The sequence below is a fragment of the Xyrauchen texanus genome, chromosome 50 (genome assembly GCF_025860055.1).
Source record: "Xyrauchen texanus isolate HMW12.3.18 chromosome 50, RBS_HiC_50CHRs, whole genome shotgun sequence".
NCBI lineage: Eukaryota > Metazoa > Chordata > Actinopteri > Cypriniformes > Catostomidae > Xyrauchen > Xyrauchen texanus.
The window spans coordinates 8,542,914-8,553,539 of NC_068325.1; positions in this window are offsets into that span (position 1 = coordinate 8,542,914).

Genomic DNA, 10,626 nt, shown 5'->3' on the forward strand with positions numbered 1-10,626 from the left:
CTGCTTCAAAGTAGGTGGAGCTCCATGTCACACCTACTGATAACGTTGACTAATGGCAGTAAGAAGGCATTAGGCAGCCAGTACAAAGTTTTCCTGAATGTTCGCACTGGCAAACTGTTATGAACCACAGAAACAAACTCCAGATTTTGTTAAACCCATTCGTTTATTTTCGTATGAAACACACCGGGGCCTAAACACTTGCAAAATTTGTTTACCTAACCTCACCAACAAAATTGGTTTTGATAATAACATATGTTTTTAAAGTAGTTGTTAAAAAAAAGCTGACAGCATCCCTGCTGTGCTTGCTGAAAGGGCAAGTGTTGTTATTTGAGAGATCACACTTACTGAATAAACAGTCATGTGCTCCAAAGCCAAAGAGGAAACAAGGTACTATGCCGGAGCCATTTGGTTTTGGCAACGACAACAAAAGATTTCAGCAATAACAGAATAAAATGCAATTCATGGAAGCAAGTATCAAGATATTTGGTCAGTGATACTTGCATCTTTGTTGGTATAACATTCCCATCAACAACACAGATTGTGGGGACTCAAGATGGTGGCTTAGATAATAGTTGAGTTTAGCAGATGCTACGTACCTATTTAAATTTCCATCTGTATTTGTTAACAGAAACACCTTTCTTTACTGTATGTCCTAATGGAGGCTTATTTTTTTAGACAATCCATCAGCATGCCACAAAGGAACAAAAAAATTCCAGCAAGTCAGAACAGGAGCCTAGCCGACATGCTAACAAGGATAACACCGCTGCTACCAGTTCAGGCCCTCTAAATCCTGCCCCCTTTGTCATGCTATAGCAAAGATTACAGACAATATTACAAAGGTGATTGATGATAAATTGGGTTTGCTCACACAAATGTTACAGCACGACAGTGAAAAACTGGACAATCATGAAAAATGGATCTTGAAAAGCAGGGAATTGGATCGAAGATTTTGCGTTTTGTAAGATAGGGACACTACAGAGACAAGTGCACAAGATGATGGACCATTTATTGGTACTATAGTTGTGTCTGACCATGCTGCAGTTTTTTATAATTGAAACTCCTCTGACTAGACCATCAGAGATTTAATACTTATATTAAGTGTAAGTTATTTGGAGTTTAGTTCATTTTTGTCTATCAATTACCCCTCCACTGTACAGAAGTCCTTTTTATGAGACTTATTCAAGGTCTAATTATTTCTTACGTGTCAAGTAAAGACGTATAAACAAGTTTAATGGTCTGAAAGAATGTTGCAATTCCAAGCCCAGTTAAATGAAAATAAATATCTGCTCTTCGCTCTGCTTGGGAATATATTTTTTTTCTGAAGCATGCTTAATAAGAAATTAAGGGCAGAGAATGTATGAGCACAGTGATAAGGCAGGGACATATCTAGCCTCTCTTACGAAGAAGAAAGCAGACTCTCAAAATATCTCTTCAACTAAAGAAGGCCAGGAGAACCTTTTTTTTTTTTAAGTGCCATTGCAATTAATGATGCGTTTGTACAGTAACATAAAGCCTATATAAAGAAAAGAGCACACCTTATTGCTTCAAACTGATGGATGTTATTTGTTTCTCTAAAAGTAAACTACCATCTATAACTGATGATCAGAGATCAGCCTTGCATGATCCTATTTGCAGAGGAGTGGTTTTGACAGCTATTAGAGGAAATGGTGGTGTGGTGTAGTGGGCTAAAGCACATAACTGTCAATCAGAAGGCCCTTGGCCCGGAGTACAATTAATTTTAAAAGGAGTTTCAGGACATTCTAGTTGATCCTTTCTTGAACATGTGTAATAATTTATTAAGCAAAAGAATCCTTCTGCCTTCCCTAAGAGAAGCAAATACCACTTTGATACCAAAGAAGGGGAAGAAGATTGAGGAGTGTGCCTCATACAGGCCACTTTCACTTCTAAATACCGATTTGAAGATTCTAAAAAAAAAAAACTTGCATCAAAGCTTGAAGGTTTACTTCCTCAGATTATTAATGATGATCTAACAAGTTATTAAGTGCTAAAGATCTAGCAAAAATATTAACAGAATTTAAAAATTCTAATGAGGCCTTTGTTAATTTCAGTATTAATAGAGGAATGCACCAGGGTTGACCCCTTTCCCCTCTCCTGTTCATTCTGGCCATAGAGCCATTAGCCAAAACAATAATGTGTGACACTGGCAAACATGGTTTGATTTTAGCCACCAGGGAACAAAAAATTATTTTAAATGTGGATAACATTCTCAATTTCCTGTCTAGGCCTGAGATATCGACCAATAACCTCATGGGTATGATCACTGAATTTTGCACATCCTTAGGTTATCAAATTAATTTCAACAAGTCAGAAGCCATGCCACTTAGTAATCAAGAACACGATCCGATGACTAGGTCACCCTTTCCCTTTAAATGGTCTCTGTGGTTTTGTCAAATACCCATCTCAGTTACATAGCTGCTTGAATATCTGAAGAACCTACTTCAATTTGGTTGGACATAGTATTTTCAATCACAGCATCCTCTTCGAAATGTACTTTTTTCTAAACGGTTAAAGACTGCAAAAGCTGCGTGGGTAAAACTCATTGCCCTAATTTACTAGGCGTCTTTAACGACTATGTATTTAGACATTTGTTCCAATGTACTTATGTATATGTGTTGTAGCATTATATATAGCATTTAATTACATCTGTTGTTACACTGTTAATCTAACCCTTAACCCTAGCCCAACCCTTAACCTAAAACCTACCTCTAAACCCATCCGTAACTCAAACTCAGCAACAGCAAATGTGAATCTTGTGAGAATTCTGCAGAACAACATGTAGTTACACAATAAGTAAATTGTATGTATTTTAATATTAGTACATAGGAGTTAAAGTACACAAGGTACACAAAAGTACAATCCATTAAACAGACTGTACGTCTATCCCTCACATAAAATTAAAGGTCCTTGGTTTGGCAAGTCCAATGATCAAAATGGCTCTGAAAATTGACAACCAGATGAAAAGTTTCAACAACACTGAACAGGTTACAGCAACAGATATGATAGTACTTTACACCATAAAAGAATGTAGTCTGGGACACCCATCAGCCCTCATGTTCCCAGGGGTAAAGGAGACAACTTTCCCCACTGGAACATGCTGGCAGAGTGATATAGGGAGAGCAGCTGAGGAGGGACAGAGAGAGAGAGAGAGCAGAGCGAATGAGAGGAAATAAATAAAGCCGAACACAATAGCTACGAAACATCCTGACAATACCAGTCCTTATTCTGCGGCCCATTGAGCTATTTAAAAACAATCAATCAAAAATCTCCCATCTCTCATTGCACAGTCAGGCCACACGACCTTTCACTGGCTGTGAAAAGCTTCACGTAGGCAGCTGAGAGTTTAACACACCACTCAAAAGCCAACAATACAGGGAATGTCTAACAATTAAATGGTCTTAGTAGGTATGATGGAGATTTCTCAAACAATGTTAAAATGTCTTAAAGCATGAGGGCAGTTTATAAAGCCACAACATGTACAATGGCTTTGTACTGGTGGATTTTTTTCTTTAAGTGTTCATAGTTTAATTTAAATGTAAATAATTTTCAACCAAACTGCATAGAAAAACATGAATAATTAACACTTGACAGTTTTCCCTTTTTTGTAAATGGTTTATAAAAGGGTTAATTATGACAAGTAATTTACAAATGCATTATAAATCATGTATATGCTGCTGACTTTAAGAAAATTACATAATACCTTCTTTTAATCTCACAATAATAATCTCACTAAACATTGTAACAAATCATTAATTAGGGTGTTTATTAAGTATTTATTGCTTGAATGTCGCCCTTGTTGTCTTAACTGTATATCAATGATTTATAATGCATTTGTAAATGAATTTAGTCATTAATGATCACTTTATAAACCCTCAACACAGGGGACATTAATGTTAAGTGTGCTTAAGCATTTACACAACCGTTAAAAAGTGAAACTGACATGTTTCTTATGATCTTAAATATCTTTTGATCTGAAGGTGTATGCTTAAATGTTTGAAATTCGTTTTGAAGACAAAAATATAATTGTGCCGCCATATTAATTTATTTCTTTATAAAAAAAAAAAAAAAATGGTTTTGAAATGGATGATTTGGACCGAATAATAATAAAAATCAGCAATAAAGTGCCCAACATAGATGGGAACTCCTTCAATACTGTTTAAAAAGCATCCCAGGGTGATTCCTCAAGAAGTTGGTTGAGAAAATGTTGAGAGTTCATGTCTTCTTCAAATTCTAGGCAAAGGGAGACTACTTTGAAGATGCTAAAATATAACACAGTTTTGAATTATTTTGTATTTTGTTTAGTCACAACATAAATATCATAATCCATTTATGTTATTCCATAGTTCTGATGACTTTACTATTATTCTAAAATGTGAAAAAAAAAGAAAAAGACAATTATAATAAAGATTGAGTGTTTCAAAACTTTTGAACGGCAGTGTAAGTATTGCTTGAATGTCGCCCTTGTTGTTTTTAACTGTCTATCAATGATTTATAATACATCTGTAAATGAATTTAGTCATTAAATGACCCCTTTATATTCCAATAACCCCATTTGCATAAAAAAGTTTTTCCCTATTAAATATTGTTGTTTTGAGGTTTTATCCTTGTCCCAAAATACATGGCCAATTACTACCTTGAAATATTAAACATAAAATGGTTTCATTTATTAAAGCCTACTGGTAAATCTAGAATTGAGTAATTTAGCTTTGCACCAGTACATAAATCATTTTGAGCTATCAGCACAGAAAAACAAATAAAAGTTGTTCCATTTAAATCTTATGCAACAATATCACAACCTATTTTAACAGTACAAAAGTAACAAGCTGTTGTATAATAGACATTTGTATGTAATTTGTATACATGTAAATGTAATTTATTACAAAGTAAACATTGATGGGTCTTAAAACCAAGCTTCTAGGACACTGAAAATGACTAGCATACAAAATATAAATGTAAAGATAAATAAATCTCATGTTTACGCCAGAAAAGAAAAAAGTAGGATGGTCTGACATAAATTGCGATAACTTTCACATGGAAGTGTCAAGTAAAACAGAAAATGTTGATGTGTTAAAATAGAATGAGTGGACGGCATGGCCATAAACGGACACCTTTCTAGCACAGCAACAAAACTGCAGTCCACATTTCGGTCAGTAACACACATGGACGAGTCACGTGATTCTATCTCTGTCCCTGGTGTCACTACAGGGGGTTTTCACTCAAGACTTTAGAGCTAGCATACAGGGCTAATTTTGTTGGCCTGTACTAGAGCAAGTTACTTCGTACGTGACGAGGTACTTCAACATTAGGGCAAGTGCCTCAAATGCAAATGCAAGACACCGACTAAAGATCATTTGAACTAGTTTGTTTGCACATGATAAGCCTACTTTGCAACAGCTTGAACTAGTAGCGAAACAGCAAATTATCATCAAAACATAAAATTACACGAACAAACACAGTATCAAGTACAACCACTTTTGCATTATTATTATATTTTGACTAAACTACTAAGCAGGGTCAGAAATGTAAATTAAGTTGCCTCCGAAAGTGAAACAAATACCCCAGATATGTATTACTTTGGGAGAAAACACAGTAGTGAACTCCTATGTTTGTGTTTTTTTAAATTAATCTATTATCTAACATTTGATTTTGCTCATAATATTTTATTCTAGGCCTATTGGTAGGAGTATAATCTAGTTAATTGACTCAATTAAAACGGACAACATGTTGAGATATATATATATAAATCCATTTACAAAGGTTAAAATTGCCCTTGGAAAGGAAATCCAGGGGCAAATATTGGCCCTTTTCATAAAACTTAATTACGCAAACTAGTGCGAAGTGACTTCATAGAGCGAACATAAAATGAGTTTGAGAATGCGGTCATTACTTCTGTGCACATCAGCACTGATCATACAGTGTCATTTAACTGCAACAACGAATTGCTGTTCGTCACCAGTAACATCTGCTGGAAACATTAAATGGGGCCCATAAACATGCTTCACATATGTGGTCTGTCTGTTGTGCTTTAAGTGCTCAATTTTTTCTAATTTCTTTCACTTTTGCTTGTAATAGACTTAACACGTGTCAAAACAAAATGCTGAAAGGAATTGTTATCTAATTTCCAAAAGTCTGAGAGATTTAATAGACACCTATTTTTCTTTTATAGAAAATACATAAAAGTTTTAAGGCTTTAATTAAAATAAAATAAAAATTGTGAGTGTAAAGTTTAGTCAGAATGCTATTTGAAAATACATTTGAAACGTTTCATTTAAAAGACTGCATCATAATAGTTTAAAATGCAAATCAAATATAGTAATTGTTAAGACTATTTAATTTTAAAAATGTGGTATGTGTAAAAAACAATTGCTAATTTTAAAACCAACAAAAAGGTTTTATTTGTTAAAATGAGTTAATGCATTTCTACATATACTTCTACATTAACATTAGATCATGCAATATGAACACGAACAAACAAATTAACAAAATGTATTTTCATAATAAACATTTATCCGGCTTATAATCCCTAAAGAAGAAATGTTAATAAAAAATAAAAAAACGTATAAAGTGTTATTAAAACTTCTTTCGATATTCTCAAATCTTGTCAAATTCATACTGTCTGTCTTATAATATAAATACTAGTATTATTTAATTCTAGTATTTTATTATGAAAAAGTAGTTTATTTTTAAATACTAGAAGTATTATTAATTATAAAATGTTATGCCTAAATTATCAGTAATGAAACAGTAAATTAATATGAAATAGCACAGGGCAAACTTAATCTTTAGCATAATTTAAACCCGTTTTAAGAACAATTAAAAACCTAATGATAGTCTATCTGCATATACTTCCATTAGGAAAAAGCCATTATATAAGATAGAATAGCTTTTCAGGATGTAATCTATGGGCATATAAAGCATTTTAAAAAATGCCTGAATTTAACCCAATTAGCTGTAGATTTTGCCATTACCCAATAAAATTATATATGTCAATCGCTAAAAGCACTTAATGACTTTTACAACCGAAAGAGTGTGAAGATCAGTTTACTGTTGAAAAAGTGAGACAAGGAATCATTTATATTTAAGTTTAGGGGAATATATATATATTCCATAGTTAAAATATACTTTTATATTTGTGGTGGGGAAAAAACCCCCAGATATTTTACACACACACACACACACACACAAAAAAGAAAAAGCATAATTTGCATTTATGCACACACCTTAAGAGTATTGAAAATATTTCAAACAGAAAGCATGGTGAATTTAAGCAGGAGGGTGGAGGATAAGCATGTTTGTTTTGGAAATCTTTGGCTCCAAAAACTCTGCCAAAGTTTAAATCCACTGCGATTGTGAGCAAAGAACGCAGAGCTGAAACCCATCCATCATTCTAGTGTCTTGAGAACCATGCGATTTCAAGCATTTAGATGATATCTCACTGTCCGCACTACTTAAGTGTGATTTATCCATAATAAATCGGGAAGAGACATTTGCAAACAAGATGATTTTCATGCATCTCAGCGCAACACCATAAACCATTTTCCCATATCCCAGCAGCCCATTCCTTACCTCTGGAGGTGTTCAGCAGAAGCTTTCGCACTGTTCCCTGGATTTGTTAAGTGTCCATTCTCAAAAGCGCCCTTGTCCCAAGTTTGCTTCATGGTATAAAGAACTTTCCACCCGCTGGAAAAACCAGGCAAATGGTCCCACCAAAAGGTTTTTCTGCAGTGTTATCTTCAGAACTGAATCCTAATGTAGGTTCTCCCTCTTTCCAAGTCGAGGCAATGTTGCTCTGTAGAGGAAAGTAGGAATCTAATTCGGCTCCCAAAGCCTGCTGTCTGTGATCAGCAGTGGTGATGGTATAGTTGACCTTCTCTCGCACTCTGTGCCAGACACTCCAAAGTCAAAAAAAAAAAAAAAAGGGGTGTTCAAAGAAGCTGGTGGTAAAGCTGGATGAGGGCTAGGAGGATACGACAGGAAACTGGACGTTTAAAGCACTTGACCATTTGGGAGTCCCTAAGGGTCGACAATCCTGACTGCCGTCCACTTTCATTCCCTCTCTCGAGCTCCATTTCCATCCCAGCCAATGACAGAGCAAGTGTGAGAAATGCCATTAACCAGTTACTCAAATGTGCCGGATCAGTTTCGTCAATGGATCAAAGACTAGAGGCCCTGTGCGCAGATTATTAACATTTCCTACCATTAACATTTTGTGGGGGATAATAAGGGCCCCCTGCTCGAACGTCTATGTGCAAAGTCTTTGATTCGGTCTCTGTAAATCTCTAAGATCACTGCTGATGGAGAGTTTGTTGCAACTGTCTCGGTCCGAGACACAAAGGTTTATTGTAGATCTGGAAGTGGTCCCATGCCAGGTGTGATTCTAAATATTGGGCAGGATTTCTCCTCAACTGAAACCAGGATACTGTATCTGCAGCGGTTTCAAATGAATAATACACTTTGGTAAGTCACTGAAATTTGTGTAAAACTTGGATTGAGGTCCACAGGATCTCTCGCCTTAATTGAATAATTCAGCACACACAGAAAATTGATTTTTGATATCCATCCAGTGCCGTTAATTGGTACGCAGCATACAAATGATGACCGATGACTTATATTCAGTGTTCAGAAAGTGATTGTATGTCTTGTGAAGACTTGGAATATAGTTCACGAGCCGTGTCGACTATACATTTATTCCTCTGAAAAGTAGTGAGCAATTTTTCCTTTAGCGTTCCACTGAAGAAATCAAGTCTTGGTGTGACATTAGGTTTTGGAAATACTTGAAGATCTTTCATTTATGGGTGAACTATTACTTTAAAGACAGCATTTGTGGCAAAATGTTGAATACTACAATAAATTCTGACTTATCCATCCTTTTCTTGAAAAAAAAAGAAAGGAAGAAAGGTTACAGTGAGGCACTTACATTGGACACAAAACTTAAGATAACATGATTTTAATGTGATAAAATTGCTAACTAACCTTTTCTTTGTAAAGTTATAGGCAATTTTACAACTATGCTGCCATGATAACAGTGCTGTAAACCTTGTAATCCAGCAAAAATGATGATTTAAACAACTTTGCCGCTTAAATAATATGAGTTTTAACAGAATTGCTTTAAAAAAAAAATTATTAGCTTCACATTTCTGCCTTTAAACCCTCAAAAAATTGGCCCGGGGGGGGGGGGCACCTGAGACTCGTAGTTACGGATTAATTGACAGCTGCTGTCAGACTCTATGTTATTATTATTCCTCACACGGTCGCAAGACGACATGTACATGAATCTGGTGTGGTGAGCTGGAACCTGCTTACGTCAGCTGTCACCGCTTACGTCACGAAGTACCGCAACAGCCAATAGGAAAATTCAACTGCAGTAGCCACCGTTCAACCTGAAGAGGGCAGCACTCAGACGCTTTTACACCATCTATTGTAGAATTAAAACACTTTATACACAAATGTCAAAAAAATTACTTGAATCAATGACCAGTACTAATAAAGCCCCATGCTTACAGATCATTACCTAAAAAAAGTTGGTTTAGGGTTTAGTTACCCTTTAAGATCACTTTGATGGTATAAGTGAAAATCAAACTATTGTTTTAAATAATTAATAATTCTATTAAACAAACCTGAAAGAGAAACATTTTTAGATGGATGGGATTGATAGCTAGAACAATAGATGAACAGATATATGACATTAGACAGACAGATAGGTGCATAATTTGTGGTACTGTTAAAGATACAGATATAGAAACATACCCAAATATGTTGGAAAACTGATTAAAGAGAACAGTTATTGACTGTTAAACTAATTAACAACAAACTTATGAAACCTATCACAAGTTCCCTGCTAACACCCACATGAACCCTGCATATATGTGACACTCAGACTAACAATTCCTGAGTATTTTTGGCTGACACGAAAGCAGATAGCCTACTATTTGAAACTAAAAACTAAAACGGCGAGCATGGACAAAATGTTCTTTTATGTGCAGGACAACTGCATGCAGGAAACCCCCCAAAAAGTCTTAACCACACCAACAGGTGCTAAAATAGTGAGCATACTGTGAATAAACTGTTCTCTTGGGACATTTGAAATCTGGTGTTTTGCATTTAAATGCACTCAGTTAATATTTAGTTACATGTCGTATACGTGACCAGAACTACCCCCACCATGTTCAAATTAGCAATCGGACTCATTAGATCGCTTTTCTGAAAAAGGCCAGGCCACAGCTGCAAATGCCATTATCAAAACTTGACCCTATATATGCCAATGTTTACTCAACACTGGATTTACATGTTCAACAGTCTCTCATCACTCATCAGGAAAGCAATAATGGTTAACGCAAGCCTACTTGCTTATGGATTTTATTTGTATGTTTTTTTTTTATATATATTACTCTAGATCCGAGCTCAAACTCCATTCTAGTTTGTTGAGTCAACAGAGGTGTGATCTTACAGAGATTGTGGTGAGCAGTTGGTAACTTGGTCAACTATGACCTCATAAAACTACTTTAAAAAGAAACAATGCAGTTTGAAATGGCAGATTGTAAATGCCTTTTGGCATAGGGGTTTAACGGTCACCGTGATGGGTTTACACGATTATAAATGGAACAGAAA